This window comes from Zootoca vivipara, chromosome 15 (assembly GCF_965207765.1).
Source record: "Zootoca vivipara chromosome 15, rZooViv2.hap1.1, whole genome shotgun sequence".
In the NCBI taxonomy this organism is placed as follows: Eukaryota; Metazoa; Chordata; class Lepidosauria; order Squamata; family Lacertidae; genus Zootoca; species Zootoca vivipara.
The window spans coordinates 22,055,341-22,074,125 of NC_142598.1; positions in this window are offsets into that span (position 1 = coordinate 22,055,341).

The window sequence follows — 18,785 nt, forward strand, 5'->3', positions numbered from 1 at the left end:
AAAAAACTTTAAAGAAAAAACGACAACTGGGTGTGTTTTTCCAAAATAGAAGATAAAAAACAAATAAAATAAAACCTACCTACAGCAACAGTGTTTTGTGTTGTATAGGCTCCTATGGTGTAATGGGCCCCGCCCGCTAGCCTGCTCCCGAAAAATATCAGTTATATTATTTCACTATTAATATAATTCTTCTTAATTGTATTTCAGTTCAACAATTACTTTGATAAAATACATATTTTGTTGTGTGCAAGCGGCTTTAGATACCGATTAGGTCCCTAAATTACCATATAGCATATATTTCAACACCAAAAACAGCGGCAATTTGTTGTTGACAAAGGACAGATGGTCATCTAAAGGGCCCCATTACCTTCAGTAGCTTAGGGCCTCATCAAACTTAAATCTGGCTCTGGTCCCACGCCATACAGGATAGGGCAATGCGACTTTGCTTAAAAAAATAATAATTAATTAATGGAAAGAGAGGAATGGCAAACCAAGCTGTTGGAGCATGCCAAAATGGCAAAGTTGACCTGAAAGTTCAGGAACCAAGAAGACAAAAACTTAAATAAAGAATGGGGAGGTTTTTTTTTATAATTTATCTAGGCGACCACTGTAAGCAGATGAAAGCATGGGTGTAGCTGATTCAGTCATTTTAAATTACTTTTGACCCCAAGTGCTCAGATAAAAATCTGCCAAAATCTTTCTACTATTTCTACTTTTAGTTTAGTTCATTTATTTACTTGATTTGGGGGGGGGGGGAGGAAGCTGTCCTCTGCCCCCTGGCTATGCCCATGGATGTACAAGTACCTGTAATACAATTATTCCAACAAGTTCTTAACAAGTCATTATGTAGTTACAATTATACTTTTTGGAATACTAGAAGGATTCCAAATCTTGTTATATTTATCTACGCACAATCTGTGTCTAAGAGCAATCTGTTTGTATGTTGCAAGAGTTGTCATGTCTGGTGTAACTTGATCATGGTCTTTTGGCAGAGGTAAGGGCTCTGAGAGTCCATCTGCGTTGACTCATCAAACCCCATATAGTTGGTATATGGTTAAAAAGAATGTATTGTCATCTGATTTAAAGTCCCCCCCCCCAAAAATGGGAAATTTATACATCCTAACATTTTCCTCCAAAAATTTGTAGGCGCCAGATATTGCATAAACATATGTTTCAAAGAAGCAGTTTCCTTATTACATCTCCAGTAGCTGGGCACTGTTTGTGTGTAAAACTAGGCCCTCCTCACTCCCCAGTCCTCACCATTGAGCTGCTGAATGGGTGAGAGGGGAGGCGGCCGCTTCCCGGGCTGCTCTTTCACTGCTCTGGGTGGCCAACATCTCCTTGCCAAGGGCGCAAGGGAGCCTAGATGTGCCTCTGCCTGGGATCATGGCGGATTGGGCTTGCTGGACAGGAGAGGCCGGCACAGCTCAGCACTGCTTACCAATACACTTCCAGCCCCCAGGTCCAGAGTAATGGACCCATGACATTTTTGGGCAGTGTAGCTCAATAGCGCAAAAACAAAATTGTTTTGTGGGGCAGGGAGCTTCCTAGAGGCTCCTTTGTAGTAGCGAAATGAAGCTTCTGTTTTCAGGAGCATGATATTTCTGGATGCTACCAGATGTTGGGGACTCACAATGGGGAAACTCTGTTGCCCTTCATGCTTTCTGTTGCTTCTAAGCTTCCCAGAGCGTTCTGTCCAGGCCTTCTTGGGTCTTCATAAAGTATTAAGGTTTCTGCTGCTTAAATTTGGGTTCAAGCGTCATAGGAGACTAATTATGTTTACAGCAGATTAATTGTCTTGTTGTCAGTAGTCTCTCCCTGTTGCCTCTGCCCTGCAGTCTGTGTTATTGTTTTCTCCACCTTCCCATAATTCTATCATTGTTTTCAAAAAGAAGTACCTTTAGATAACCCTATTCAGGCAATGGACTTGCGTGCCCGGGCGCTGTGAACCCAACACCCTCGTGACACTGAAAGGACCACAGACAACATCACTGGGTTCAAATTAGGCCACAACTTTATTGATTGCAGGTGTGAGTGAGTTTTGGCTTGGCATTGGGTATCACCCATGTCATCTAGCGAGCCCACCTGCTGGACAATTACTGGTGTGTGTGTGTGTGTTTTCAAACCAGCCATAAGGTTGACCTACGGCAGACATCAAATAGGTGCAATCTCAACAGGTTCGCCACATTGAACACTGTTCAATGGCAGAAGCTGGTGTAAATAAGGTTAATGATTTTCAAGATGATGGATGATTCACTGACTATCAGAATCTTCCAACCATTGAACATTGCCTTATTTCAGTTTTTGCTTTTTTTTCGGGTTAGGCATTATGCATTTGGGGGGGAAATTGCAAGATGATGGGCTCAGATGTTAGAGATTCTGATGAAACCTGGATAAAGAGGGGAATGCGCTGAAAATTTATCCAATTCTGTCTGAAATTTGCTCAGAAAACTGTGTGAAATAAAGGAGGAAAAATCAGAATTTTGGGGGTGATTAGTGGTGACATTTGCATTCTCAATTTTGTTTCTTCCTCTGTTGTTTGCACTATGTTGAAAGAATCCTGTTGTTTCTAGATGGTACTTTACCTGAAAGAGACTGGAGACAAAAGTGTGCGTGTTGGCATTATCCTAGAAACCATAAGAGGTAAAAGGCGTGTGAGTTGTGGTGGTAGCAGCTGTCCACAAACTGAAATAAATTGAGCCCAGTTCTTAATGTCTCTAATGACTGGTCATAGTATCACTGACTCTTGAAATACTATTATTGGGGTTACAGGTAGGTAGCCGTGTTGGTCTGACGTAGTCAAAACGAAATAAAAAAATTCATTCCAGTAGCACTTTAGAGACCAACTAAGTTTGTCATTGGTATGAGCTTTTGTGTGCATGCACACTTCTTCACATTATTCTTCAGATTATTGGGTTAATTATTGGGTAATATTCACAGAACTGTTAGAAAGAAACATTAGGACTAGTCTCACCAAAAAAAAGTATAGATTGCTGAATTATGGTAGTTTTCAAGCGTGCTGGATACTAAGACTTGGTTGTTAATATGAGCTCAAGTTATAATGAAGAAAATAAAGGACTTCAATTAAGAGACATCAGAATTCAATATTTTCAGATGAATGCCATCGTTTTATTGGTTTTTGAAGAATACATAGATGTGCTTATGGCTTTCAGAAAGACTAATTGACGGAGAAAGTAATGCTGACCTATTGTAATGATATCTGAGAAAATTACTTAAGAGAACTAATATTTTTACTGAATGCCTTTTAGAATAGCTTTATTAATAACAAAAAAAATACAAAGAGGTGGAGGCCTATCATGTTTTGCAGCAAATCCACCTCAAATAGTATAAAATAACATAACCTGAAGTTGTGTAAAGCTTTTATATTAAATGCTGTCTGTAAAATGAAACAGAATGCTAACAGAAAGATAAATAATAAAAAACACCAATTAATAATAATAATAATAATTATAATATACAACAACTTTGGGGATAATGCTTTTCTGGCTTCATCTTTTCTGCAGCATGTTTGAGGGAAATGTGTTTTAGGTTTTGAGGAGAACCATAGTGGCCAGGGTTGGTCCAAGATAATTCTGCTGCCTAAACAAATGATGTCCCTCTCCTCACCCCTCTCAAGGCAATGTGCAAAGCATGCAAAGCTGGCCAAGTTATTTTGCCACCTGAGGCAAACAAATTCCAGAAGCAACTCTCAGGAGTTGTACTCCTCCTCCTACTAGTAGTTATAATACAGTAGTTATAACAACAACAACCATTTGTAAGTGCAATCTATTAACACAGACATGAAATATGGATAAACATACAGCTCATTTAAAATGCAATCAAAATTTAAATAAACCTTAACACTTCCCAGATTTACTCTTAAATTCAGCTTGCTAAAGTTAACGAGCCACCTTTACCAGCTACTGACATTTGGCTCAAGTTTCTCACTCATATTTTCTGATTTTCTTCACTGCAATGGCCAAACAGTGCAGCAGGAGAGGATCCATACTTAATGTTCATCAGAAAGCAAGTAAATTACTGTGTTTGGTATTGGCCATTACAGCACAAGATAAGATAGCAATTTCTTTCTAGGAGAGGCATACAGTGGCCAGGGCAATAAATCATGTACTAAATCCTCTTTACAGCCATTTCCGCGGATGCACAATCTGTTTCTTACAGGGATATGATGATACCTGCCGTCCAAATAAGCAGATAGCATCTGTTGAAATCTTAATTCTGCGAAAGCTTCTCTCAGTTGTGGGTAGGCAATGTTAAATACCATTGTATTTAACATGTCTCCACCTTCATCATTCTGCCCGGACACTGAGGTCCAGCACCGAGGGCCTTCTGGCCATAGCTGCCAAGTTATCCCTTTTTAAAAGGGATTTTCCCTTATGCTGAATAGGCTTCCTCGCGAGAAAAGGGAAAACTTGGCAGCTATGCTTCTGGCGGTTCCCTCATTGCGAGAAGCCAAGTTGCAGGGAACTAGGCAGAGGGCCTTCTCGGTAGTGGCGCCTGCCCTGTGGAACGCCCTCCCAACAGATGTCAAAGAGGAAAACAACTACCAGACTTTTAGAAGACATCTGAAGGCAGCCCTGTTCAGGGAGGCTTTTAATGTTTAATAGATTACTGTGTTTTATTTTCTGTTGGAACCCGCCCAGAGAGGCTGGGGAAACCCAGCCAGATGGACGGGGTATAAATAAATTATTATTATTATTATTATTATTATTATTATTATTATTATTATTATTATTGAATTTGGTGGTTTGGGATTTGAATGGCAGAATATCACTGAGGGGATCTTTAAAAATTACTATTAATTAATTCCCCGTCCCAGGATAAATGTAATTTGCTGATTCAAACCAGGTTGAAAGTCAAGCGCGGCCACATGCTCTGTAGAAATTGAATGCAGATAAATTCTACCCTGGCAGATCTTCTTCACTTATATCTCTGTCCCATCACTAGCCTGAGTTTTTCATACCAGTACAGTACTTATTTGGGAGTCTTGAGGCAGCCATTTCATTCAGTCTGCACCAATACCGAGTTACGCAATTTTATTAAGAACTCGCTCTGGACTTTTTCCAATAAATGGCATTGCCTGCACCCCAGATTTTGGACCCCTAACACATTTGGGCGACTGCTTTTCTGACGGATTTTTTAATTTTTAGAACAGGCCCCACGAATTGCCTGCCTTTAGAAAAGTGCTGGATGCCATCATTTCGACTGCTTCATGGTGTGCTTTCCAATTAAGAGTGTAATTACAATGGATGCCCAGATATTTAAAAGAACCACCCCTGCTCTGCCGGACGTGGCTTTGATGTCCTTTGCCAAAAACAACTCTTTCTTTTTGAGCGATTTAATGCTAACCTGCTCTTCATAGCAAAAAGAGCTCAACTTGGCTAGCACCCTACCTGATTGGCGGAGAGCAAAACTACATAATTGGTGTTGTGCCTTCAAATGAACAAGGAGAAGGAAGGGAGGAGATGCCCTTCTCTTGCAATACCTTACTGTGTTCACACAAAAAAGTTGTGGTAAATAGAAAAGGAGCCACAATAAATCCTTGCTGGACTCTTAGAGAACGATCAATGCCCACTCTAAGATGTGCATTAAAACCCACTCTTACCTAGGTAAGACAGGACGTGGGTGGCGCTGTGGGTTAAACCACAGAGCCTAGGGCTTGCTGATCAGAAGGTGAGCGGTTCGAATCCCCGCAACGGGGTGAGCTCCTATTGTTTGGTCCCTGCTCCTGCCAACCTAGCAGTTCAAAAGCACGTCAAAAGTGCAAGTAGATAAATAGGTACTGCTCCGGCGGGAAGGTAAACGGCGTTTCCGTGCGCTGCTCTGGTTCGCCAGAAGTGGCTTAGTCATGCTGGCCACATGACCTGGAAGCTGTATGCTGGCTCTCTCGGTCTGTAACGTGAGATGAGCGCCACAACCCCAGAGCATAGCTGCCAAGTTTTCCCTTTTCTCGCGAGGAAGCCTATTCAGCATAAGGGAAAATCCCTTTAAAAAAGGGATAACTTGGCAGCTATGCCCCAGAGTCGTCCGCGACTGGACCTAATGGTCAGGGGTCCCTTTACTTTACCTAGGTAACATTATTTATAGCATTTTTGAATTAACCGATTTAAAATGCAACAATTTATTTCCTTTGCATGACATCCAAAATCAGCTGCCCAATGGGGCTGTCTCATTCTGCCTAATCCCACACACTCTCTCCCAGGCCACACCATTCACCCACCATGTTTCACATTTTCCTTGGGTGTCTTTGTCTGGCTCGAATATGCCCTTCAACCCTGAGACGGGCAGCGTAGATAGGAAGGATCTCTCAGGGCGGGAGACTGCGAAGAAGAGGCAGCCAGCCAGCTGAGAGCACTGGGGGAATCTCCCTTGCTATGTGTGGATATATGATATGATATGCACAATATAAATGTGATAAAGGGTCTTTTTAGTTATTATTTCTTTATTCTTTTCCCCCCCTCTTTCTTTTTTCTATACAATTGTGTTTTGTATTCCCTTACAAATGAGGTATGATTCTCACGGTCCCTTCCGACTATACAATTCTAAGATTTAGGACAGAGAAAATTAAAGTACTTCTCCGTGTAGCATAAAAGTATAACTTTGGAACTTGCTCCCACAGGCAGTGATGGCCACCAACTTGGATGGATTTAAAAGAATCTCTTGAGTCTGTAAAAAATACAAGATAAATGCAGTTTGTCACTGGATTTTGTTTTCTCTCCGTAGGTTATGCCTTTAAGCATGACACCAGGCATCAGGAATAAGCAGCAGCGCTGGGGAAAGAGGATGGTGCTGCCACCATTTTTTTCAGAGATAACACTTGTTCATTCCAGCTGATTGCAGGTGGGCCGGAGGACAACACTGGTTCAAAGCTAGATAAGGTTTTGAGATACCCATTGTAATAGGTGCCGTATAAATACCTAAGGCAGATAGGAAGGCAGGTAAGTCCCTATGTCGCAATCTCGCAGTCCCCACCCTCCCCGTTGGGCTTTCTGGCTCCTGGAGCATTAAGCTGCTGCTCCCTCTATCTTCTGGGAGCATTGTCAAATCTCTTACCTGAACAATCACAAGGTATCTAGTGTGCAAATGCTACACCTGTAGCTCAAACAGCGAAACTATGAGACAGCAAAGGTATATTGGCTGCTAGTTGATTTTAAGGCAACTGATAGTAAATATATCTCCCCTCTGTCTGCTTTTGCCTCTCCACTCCCCCTGGGTGTCAGGGGATGTGTGTGGGAAATGGGTCCAAATACAGAAAATAACAGTTCCCAGAGGGGCAGCCAACACAAAAAAGAGTCTTCTGGCATCTTAAATGTGTTATGGCACAAACCCAGGGCAAACTAAATCTAGGGTGCTGCAAGTCGCTTGTTGTTCACGCAGAAAGGAATAATTCAACTAAGGAAACAGCACAACCATACCCTGCAAACCTAATAGATCATGCCAACAAGCCTTGAACAACCTGCTACAAGTAGGTAGCCGTGTTGGTCTGGATCGAAGTAAAATAAAAAAATTCCTTCAGTAGCACCTTAAAGACCAACTAAGTTTTTATTTTGGTATGAGCTTTCGTGTGCATGAAGAAGTGTGCATGCACACGAAAGCTCATACCAAAATAAAAACTTAGTTGGTCTTTAAGGTGCTACTGAAGGAATTTTTTTATTTAACCTGCTACAAGATTGTGGAACAGGAGATTTAGTGCAATAGAAAGGAATACACCAGAGGTCCCCAAACTAAGGCCCGGGGGCCAGATGTGGCACAAGCACCTTCTAAATCCGGCTTGCTGACGGTCCGGGAATCAGCCTGTTTTTACATGACTAGAATGTGTCCTTTTATTTAAAATGCATCTCTGGGTTATTTGTGGGGCATAGGAATTCATTCATATTTTTTCCCAAAATATAGTCTGGCCCCCCACAAGGTCTGAGGGACAGTGGACTAGCCCCCTGCTGCCGAAAAAGTTTGCTGACCTCTGGAATACACTATGGTACAGTACAGAGGTACCCAATGCCGTGCCATTCAGAGGTTGCTGAACTACAACTCCCATCATTCCTGACCATTGGCCATGCTCTCTGGGACTGATGGAAATTGTAATTCAGCAACATCCAAAGGGCATCACATGGTGTAGTGGAGAGAGTTAGAATTAGATGGTGGTAGACTCGGTCTCGGTTCCTGTTTAGCTCAGCTATGATCTTCATGCGATGGTCTTGACTCTTGACTCTTGAACATGCAAAGCTGTCTTAAACGGCATATGTCCACTGATGACTCACCTCACCCAGTGACTTTGCAGCGCCTCAGACCTTCTGCTGATATCCTTTGAATCTGAGGTGCCAGGCACAGGAAATTTTCAGGGACATTGTGGGGTTACAGTGTGTATGTTGACTCACTGAGCAACTTGGAATAATTGGGTGAACAGGATTCAGTGCGGTAGATATAGGAAGACTTGCAGCATAAATAATAAAGAGGTGTAATCACAGCAGGAAGTTCCTTCACAACAGAACTTACTGGAAATGGCTTCCTGGCAGATGTGGGATTTAACTCCCGGTGTCATGAGTAACAGCTGAGCTATACCTTGCACAGAATAAGATGGTAGGGCTGGCGGACTGCATCACTTCAGACTTGAGGGGGTGGTAGAGACTGAGCATAAGGCTGCTCACCTTAAACATAACAAGGGTTGCCATATGTCCTCTTTTGCCAGGACACGTCCATTTTTTCAGGATTAAAATATGCACCTGGACAGAATTTTAAAATTTGGCAAAACGTCAATGGTTTTTTGTTTGTTTGTTCTATTACAGTAATATTATACAGTAAACATACTGTATAAATCCCTTTTCTTGTGGCTGAACTAAAAGGACGCTGGCTCAGCTACAAGATCTTGCAGAAGGCCCTTAAGGAGCGTCCATATGTACATGTTAAACAGTTTAAATAATTGTTCTGTGCACACTTATGTTCACAAAGATGTGATCATGAGCCCAAGTACTTTCATGTGGCAAGTGAGGGAGCAATTTGTACTATTATTATTATTATTATTAGTATTATTATTATTATTCTGTTGAAAGTTAAGAACATTGCTACTAGCAATATATCACAGCTTCTATAGCCTACATATAGTAGGGGCATTTAAAATGAGAGTCATCATAGTGATCCGTAGTTAAAAGAAGTCAACAAATGAAGTCCTCTTTTTTGTTCTTTAAAATGTGGGAACCCTAAACCAGGCCCCCACTCTAAAGTGGGGCACATCACTTTAGCTGGGCAATTCACCACCACTCCTGGCTTTCCTATACTAGACCACCCATTTGTTGTCTGTTTAAATATCCCCCCCACCTTACTTTGGGTATTGTCAGGGTCTAGTCTGGGGAGGAATGGTGGAGTCTCCCCCCCGCCCTTCCTGCACTTCCCAGAAAAAAGGGAGACAGTATAGATTTAGAACGGTGGTTTGCAGAAGGTCATAGTTCAGAGTCTGCAGAGGAGAGAAGCTGGGAAATGAGCAGGAAGAAGAAGCAGCAGCACGGGGGAGAGACAGCTGACAGACTCAGTGTCTTTAGAAAGCATACCTGACCCCCCCCCCTCGCAGGACCTGGTGGGCATTGGGAGTGGAAGACCAGAAAGCTCAGAGGCAAGGAAGCACAGATCAGCCAATGCAGGGATGACGTAGAATAGGAGAGACAAAGGGGGTGGGACTTTACTGTACTAGGCAAAATTGCGGTTCCACTGTACTAGGCAAAATTGCGCACATTTATATTAGTTGAAATTTGTACCAGAATGCTGATAGATTTTTGTGAGAACTTAAAAAATAATAATCATAGACTGTTGTGGAATCAAGGAGAATGGAACTTAGGACCACAATACCTCAAGGACCACCTCTTTCCATATGAACCTGCCCGGACCCTGAGATCATCTTCTGAGGCCCTTCTTCATCTGCCTCCTCCTTGAGAGGTCCGGAGAGTGGCAACATGAGAACAGGCCTTCTCTGCAGTGGCCCCCCCGTCTGTGGAATGCTCTCCCCAGGGAAGTTCGCCTGGCACCTTCATTATACACCATTAGGCGCCAGGCTAAAAACGTTCCTTTTAAACCAGGCCTTTGGTTGATCCTATACCCTTTTAAAATGTGACTATTGGGTTGTTGTTTTTATTCTGATTATATATGCTGTGATCTTTTCTGTGAACCGCCCTGAGACCTCCGGGTATAGGGCAGTATATAAATTCAATAAATAATAATAATAAATTCAGATTGGGAAACAGAGAGAAACTGAAAGTGACACCTTTGCCATCCCTAGTGGCACAGACATAAAGGAATGCCTGATGGTTCATAGTTGTAACCAACAAGAAATCCAGGGGGGAACTCTAGCACACTCACTGTATTGTTTCCTGAATTTATAGTGCTGCAATCAGAAACCAGGAGCAGGGGGAAGCTGCTGTGTAGAAGGATATAACCACTTTGTGCTTGCCTGGCATTAAAAGACACCGTCATAATCAAATAGTAATCTCCTTTGACTTACTCAGAAGCAGCCAGAGAATTAAGGAGCGTGTGAAAGAGAGAGAGAGATGGCGGGCTGCCTTGATTCAGAGCAGGAAGCAGTTATCAATTAAAATAGGCAGGAGGAAAAATCTTAGATGGTAACTGCACATCATGCAATGCTAACTATCCAGAATTTCAAGCAGTTGGTGTTCAGGACCAAGTGTTCTCAAGCCTGTAGGGTCAAAATAATTTAATACGCAATAATATCCACCTCCCAGGAATGCACTGAAGGAAACTCTGAGATTAAGCATTTTTCTGTTGCCATCTGTGACAGGAGTAACCTATTGGGAGAAAGGTAGTTCCAGGTGCTTGTAACTGGCATTCAGCCATCTAATTTGAAATGCGTCTTTAATATCAGTTTTTAAACTTTATCCCAAAGAGGTCCCAGCACAAAACAGCAGACTTTTGGGATCAACAGGACACTTCGTTGTTGTGAAAAAATTAAGCCTCACTGATTTTTATTTTAAAAAGCAAACCATTTTTTAAAAAGATTTCTAAGTTTACAAAAATACCCGCATTGTCTCTTTTTTCAAGTTGTGTTTTCTACAGATCAGTTTCATTTGTTGTAGGACATTAGTGTTGCATGCAGGACAGTGGTACCTCTGGTTACGAATTTATATCCGTTCCGGAGGTCTGTTCTTAACCTGAGGTACCACTTTAGCTAATGGGGCTTCCCGCTGCCGCCGCCACCGCACGATTTCTGTTCTCATCCTGGGGCAAAGTTCTTAACCCGAGATACTGCTTCCAGGTTAGCGGAGTCTGTAACCCGAAGTGTTTGTAACCCAAGGTACCACTGTATTAGGTTGGGAAGAAAAGAGGCGGAAAGAGAGGGAGGGGTGGTGAGTGGGGCAGGGTGGTAATGCTTCTAGTTTTCTAGTTGGTGCATGTGTCGGGTTTTGTGTCGGCATCATTTGTGTGGGTTCTCTTTCTATTCGCTTGTTGTATTTCCTTGGGGGTGGCCTAGGGTGTGGTTGCTTGTCTTTGGTCGGCTGTAGTGAGATTTGTTTATGTGTGCGAGGGGGCGGGTTTTTGATTTGAACGCTGTCGGTGGATTCTTGTTGTTGTCTTGTTGGGCTATGGATAAAGCAGAACCATACTGGGATGAAGGCGTCTTCTTCTATTTGTCCCCGTGTCAGTTTCAATTTATTGGTTAGTTTTTTAGTAAGGCTGTTTCCCATACCATTTGATACCATTAGTCCATGTTTAGTCCTGACAAGTCTCTCCAGTGTCTGGTTATGATGCTTCTGGCTGCTGAGAGTAGGTGGGTTACGAGCTCTTTGTAATGTGGGTGGGCATTATTATCTTGGAAGATGTTCAGTAAGGCGAGTTGTGGAGTGACTTCTAATACTTGCTCAGTTATTTTGCATACTTCTTGTATGACTAATGTCCAGAAGAGTTGGATTTTGGGACGTCCCCACCACATGTGGAGGTATGTGCCTGTGGAGGTGCAGCCTCTCCAGCATTTAGGTGAGGCTCCTGGGCATATCAGCGCTAGTTTCCATGGTGCTAGGTATAATCTGTAAGTGTGTTTCAGGGTGAGCTCTTTTCTTTTAACTGAGATGGATTAAAAGGGAGGTTTAGACTACATTCTAGTCCATTGGGTGGGGTTATTTTCATAGCCTATGTCCTACCGTTCTTTTTTTATTATGTCAAGGGGGGTTGTGGGATCTTGGAGCAGTATTTTGTATATTGTTGATACCATCCCCTTGCTGTGTCCCATGAGTGTGAAGGAAAATTTCTATATGGTTATATTATTGGCACTGGCTCCAAGGCAGCTCAGCACACAAGAGATGAAGTTCAACAGTGTACTTTAATTCTTTATTCAGGAACATGGCTTACAACTGAGCACTGCTTAGATGGAACTTGCTTCCATTGAGCAGTTGCCAGGACTGAAGGTCGCCGCCCTCTATGACCCCCTAAGACCCCTCGTATTCCCCAGCTGGACCTTTCCCTAGCAGCCATAAACTACGACGATGGAGGAGCCTCTGTGCCCTTTGTTCTGCTACATACAAAGCCCTCTGTGGCCTTGGAGACAAGGAGGGGAGGAGAGCTCAGTCCAGTAGGAATGGCAAGGTCCTGGACTGCATCCACTGACTCTGTCCTCTCATTCCCTGTTTCATCTGCAAAGCCTGCCTTGCTTTCTGCACCTGTCTGTTGTTGCTCACTGATGTCGTGCCTGCTGTGTCTTCAGCCTCCAACCACTCCTACCCACTCCTTTAGCCCTCTGGCCTGTCCTCAGTATCCCCTGAGCCTTCCTCTTCTGAGGATTCCCAAGGGGGCTCCCCAGCTGGTGCCTCCCACCACTCCTCTTCATCCAGCTAGTCCCCAGCAAATCCCCCTCTTCATCCAGCCAGTCCCCAGTCTCCACCCCCATCGTTCTGCCCAGACACTGAGGTCCAGTACCGAGGGCCTTCTGGCAGTTCCCTCATTGCGAGAAGCCAAGTTGCAGGGAACCAGGCAGAGGGCCTTCTCGGTGGTGGCGCCCGCCCTGTGGAATGCCCTCCCATCAGATGTCAAAGAGGAAAACAGCTACCAGATTTTTAGAAGACACCTGAAGGCAGCCCTGTTTAGGGAGGCTTTTAATGTTTAATAGATTATTTTATTTCATTTTTCTGTTGGAACCTGCCCCAGATGGGTGGGGTATAAATAATAATAATAATAATAATAATAATAATAATAATAATAATAATTAATATATAGATATATAGGGCATTGTCCTCTGCTGAAGCCCTGCTGGTTGAGTGGCTATAGCATTCAGCTGCTTGTACAAATGCGAACCAGACAAATTTCCCGCATCCCTAATTCACAACAATCCTATAGACTTGGCGAGACTATTCCGAAAGCAAGTTGCCTGAAACCTGCAACTTTAGCTGTTGTCAAAATCCAGAGACCACCGTGTAAATTGTATTCCACCAAGCAAGCCAGTTCCTGCAAAAACTGCCTTTAGAAAGAGAGCAAAGCAAACACACAGCACCAAGATCCCAGGAATGTCAAACAACAAGTGGTGCTACCTGACCTCTCTTCAGAAATTGTTACCTTGGGAGGTCTAACTGGAGCACCAGGTGAGTGCACAGGGGTCATTTGACCGGCAGTCAAAACTCAGCCACCTCCAAAAGGGGCAGCTTGAGAACCTCTTCCCTTGGAATAGCTGCACAGGTGACATGGAATCAACAAGCACACCAGGCCTGCAGCTGCAAATGTAAGGGAGATAATGATGGAACCATAGACCATAGCAACATCCAATGCCAAACTTAAAGCAGAATTAATAGCCATCCTCTGCCCCTCGGGAATCCTGGGAACACCCTTTCTGTGGTGGGGGTTAGTAATTAGTCAGCACCCTCACCGAACTACATTTCCTAGGAATATTTGGGGAAGACATGATGTACATATTGTACAAAACAGTAAGTCCACTTACCTTAATTGGTCAGGCCAATGGTAGGTACAGGGGTTCTCCAGGGGGCGAGACCAACCAGCCAATAAGCATTGCTTGGGTCTGCCCCTGGGGGAATAAATTGAGGCCAGCCCAACACGCCTCCTCCGTTCATGGTAGACCTTGCAGTAGACATTGTCAGCTGCCATATTTGGGGCTGGGCAGGAATTTTCACTTGGCAAATTGTCACCGGTCACTTGGTTTTCACCTACCTCATAGCAATCATCACAACTTTGTGAGGTTCAGGGCTCAGCAAACTTTTTCAGCAGGGGGCCGGTCCACTGTCCCTCACACCTTGTGGGGGGGCCAAACTATATTGGGGGGGGGGTGAACAAATTTCTATGCCCCACAAATAACTCGGAGATGCATTTTAAATAAAAGGACACATTCTACTCATGTAAAAACACGCTGATTCCCGGACCTTCTGCAGGGTGGATTTGGAAGGCGATTGGGCCTGTTCTGACCCCTGGGCCTTAGTTTGCCTACCCATGGGTTAGGCATTGAGTAATCCTTAGTCTTGGCTGGAGGTGAGGTTGTAACCTCTACCTGTCCCTCCTTGGTTAAGGGTATCCCTTTGAAGTGATCCATGAGGAGTTGCTTCTGTCCGATGCCCAGGTGGAGGCTAGGGCCATAGAACTTCTCCAGGAAGGACCCCTCGAAGGGCATCCCTATTTGATGCAGGGCATAGGACCTCTTCCCCCCAATGGTGTTGTTTACCCTTAGATACACTCCCAGCAGATGGGCTGGAATTAAATAAATGGCTTCACCCAATGCCTATGCCGAAACCTCACATCTGTAGCCAATAAAGTTGTGGCCTATTTGAACCCAAAAACTAAATGCTGCTGTCTGGTCCAGTTGTTTCATTACAAAGGGAGCGGCTAGGTCATGGAGTCTTGGCACAAAGCAACCGCTATATTAGACTTTAATATGTTTGACTTCTTGAAGGGGAAAGAGGATTTCAAATAAAAACTGAGACTGAAATGTGGAGAACTGAACTCAAGATTGGAAAGGTGAGAAATGGTCAGGTTTGCTCATCCCTACTCTGATGCAAGAATAACTTGACTCAGCTTGGGGAGTCTCGTGTATCTTGGCCTGGTGGCAGAGGTTGCGACTTGTTGCTCCATCTCTGCCAGCAAAACGCCTTGATGCAGCCCTGACCCAACAACAATTATATAATCTATCTAAATGTAATAAATGGGGAGCAGGCTTCTCTAGTAAGAATGTCCACCTTTTTCTTAAATATTGGCAAATGGGTGAAGTAGCCAAGATTGTGGAGGACATCAAATTATGTATCGAGGTGAAAGCTAAGCAGACTGCTTTAAACGCTCCAAAAGGATCTCTAAAACTGGCTGAATAGGCGACAAGAAAATAGCAGATATGGTCTGCTGCAATTGTAAAGCAATAGAAAATGGGAGAAAACAGCAAATAAGAGCAGCCTCAACTTCACAAAGGCGGCGATGAGGTCTGGACTGGTTTGCAGTGGGACAGCTCACTGAAAACATCAGCTGAGTGTTCACATGAACCATGTTTATTTTGACTGCAGGTATATGTTTCACTTAATCTTCCTTTTTATTTACTTGTAATGATGATTTGGTTGGGTAATAATTTAACTGGCTTAACAATAAATCTTTGACTGACTCACCACAGGGCCAGACTACATGGGAAGCTAAAGATGCAGTGGGGAGCAGGTTTCATTGGGACTGCAGAATGAGACACACACAAAGGGGGGGGGGGTTATTCTTTTCCTCCCCAGTCACAATCACAGCCAAAATCAAGTTTCTTAAGGACAACTGCTAGTGTCCATAGACACCAACTCTATGGAGTTGAAGACAGCTCAGCCCCCACAAAGTATGTGGGGACGGGGCTGACCCCCCCTCCCCAATCTTGAGGAGTATTCCCTGTTGTATATTTCAAGACAATGCCTTCAGCTCTTTTGGATGGGTGACTTAGGGGAATATCTTATTTTAGTTGGTGAAGGTCCTGCTATTTATAGGTAACTGAAACGTCAAACTGCATCTTACTATTTTGTAACTTTTATTAAGATCTCAGGAAGGAGTTGATTGATCCAGTAAGCATTTTATATGCTGGAGGATCATCTGAATATTACATTTCTCTCTCTCTGATAAGATGATTAAAAAATAAGATTATTACCCCCCCCTCAAAAAATTGGTGCTACATTCCTGTTAATAGCAATCAAGATACATGTAAAAAAATAACCCAAATAAATACAGTCATGTTTTCCTATATGATAATAAAGGTATTTAATATTTTTGTGTCCAGTTTTACCCATGAACTGATGTAAAAGTTTTATTGTGAGATCTGTTGACTAGACCAATAAATTCATTCATTTGTTGGGACCACAGCCCTAGGGGGAAATAGTGACTTAACCCTTCTCAGTTATGGGCACAATGAAAAGCATTGCTATTAGTCTGAGAGAAGCTCTATAAATCTTTAAGCAGGGGTGTTTTGCAGACCAGCTGTTTGCTTTTTCCTACTTCAGACTTTTTTTTAAAGAAAAAGAAGATCCGAAGAAGTATCGGAAGAAGTGTGCATGCACATGAAAGCTCATACCAATGACAAACTTAGTTGGTCTCTAAGGTGCTCCTGGAAGGATTTTTTTATTTTTATTTTGTTTCTATTAAATTAGAGAACGGTTTTAGAATGTATGCCTTTTTCTTCTTCTGGTACCTCTGTTGCTGCTTTATATTTAACTGCCCTGTGCTTTTTTAAAAATTGCATTGCGTTGCTACTATCATTCTAAATTGTTTTTTCTTATTTGACTGTGGTTTTTTTTTTAATGATATGTAAAAAACAAAAACCTGCCATGTGGGATTTGTGCCTAAAAAGGCTGCCTGGTTATAAGCTTATAAATAAAGGTAGGAAGGAAGGTCCCAATTCCTGAGCCCCGAATGACTGGGCAAATGGAAGAGTGGATTGCTGGGAGACAACATTAAATTGGCTGTCCTGATGTTTGCAAGAAGGGCGCCTGTTCATTGTTCCTGCACGTGAGAAAGTAGAAATATTTATTTTATGTTTACATGGGGTGTGTATGCTTGTACCTTTCCAGTTTTAATCCAGGGTGGAGAACGCGTGGCTTGGGTTTGGTAAATGCTGCCTCCCCTCTCTCTCCCCCATCCCTGCAGGTGACCAGGGTTGCCTGTACATCACAAGATGTGTCATTGCTAATTAGTGGCTGGACTGATTGCCACAGCTTTCCTTCTGCCTTTAGACCACTGCAGGGTGCCTCTGCCACAAGTGTCCCTACTTGACCCTGCTTACGAGAACTGACAAGATCACAGCTCTAGGGTGGTTTTGTTTCTGGAAAATGCGGCCCTGCAAAATGCCGCTATTCTGGTCCTGTGTGTCAAAGCCGCTCAGCACATCAAGAGGGGGACTGCTGCCCTCTTGTGGAGCAAGCAGGGTATTTGTCATTTTCTCCTAATCAAAACAAGAAGGCTTTAAAAAGCAAGAGGTTGTTTGTTTGTTTTTATCTCAACACACTAGCACCCAGCAAGGCTCGGATTACGTCTTTATTTCTCCCTGGAATAAATACCTATTTTGGTCTTCCTTTTTTGTAATAGTATTTTATTATTTTTGCCGTATAGAAGGTTGTTTAACTCAACAATCGTATTCCAATTCAACAACAACTAGTGACTTCCTGCTCAGCAAACATCGATGTTCATAAATCAAATTACATACAATTGCAGGTTATGGTTTCGCCTTATCTAATTTCATCTTTAAAACGTTTCTTAATATATTCTGCTATTTTCTTACACTTCTGACCCCACTGTGATCTTCATGTATGGGAAGCAACTTTTTATACGGACTGGAAAGGGTTTTTAGTCTTCTTTAAAAGATTCCAAATTTGGATCTTTTATCAATGCCGTCAAGTTTGCCATCTTGGTATTCCTGATATAGCAAAGTTAACAAACTTACGCTGCCATAATCTGTGTGCAAATTGTTTGCCGATCTTGCAGGACTCATTTGGAGAAATAAACATAGGACTAGGAACACAGGAAGTTGCTTCATACTAAGTCAGACAATTGGTCCATCTGTCTCAGTGTTGACTATAACAACTGGCAGAGGAAGATGCTCTACCTAGCTATGGCCTACCCCCAAGCTTGCATCTCATGGAGATTATACCCAGCAAGATCAACAGGCTTTTTCGACTTCTCCCTCCCTGCTTTCTTTCTGCTGCTGAATACTTGGGGTTTAAATGTGCTTACTTTTGAAAACCCATCAATGCTTCATTTTGATGGCTTTTTTGCTGCTGTTGTAGTTGTCTACGAGGTTTGACTGGAAAGTTCAGTGAATGGTCACAGAAATTGGTCAGCGAGAAATATTCGAAAATACAATTGGCACCGGAAACCCATGAAATGCTCACAATTGTGTACAGAGATGAAGCTGCAACTGGAAGTGTATGAGTGGTTTAAGCGTTTCCGTGGAGGGCAGCAAACCATCAAAGTTGACCCTTGGGCTAGCAGACCGCCGATGAGCAGAACGGTGGCAAATGTCGACACAGTTTGTGAGTTATTGACGCGGGATCGGTGTTTGTCCATCCGAATGATGGCAGAAGAATTGCATATTCCGCATGAAATCGTTACTGAGGTTACTGAGCTGCCCCATCCTCCATATTCTCCCGATCTGGCCCCACCGCATTTCTTTCTTTTTCCAAAACTGAAATCTGCACTGAAAGGGCACATGTTTTCCAACATTTCACACGTCCAAACTGTTGTGACGAGGGAACTGAAAGCAGTATGCAGCAGCTAAAAAAGCCAATGCAATTCTGGGCTGCATCAATAGGAGTATAGCATCTAGATCTAGAGAAGTA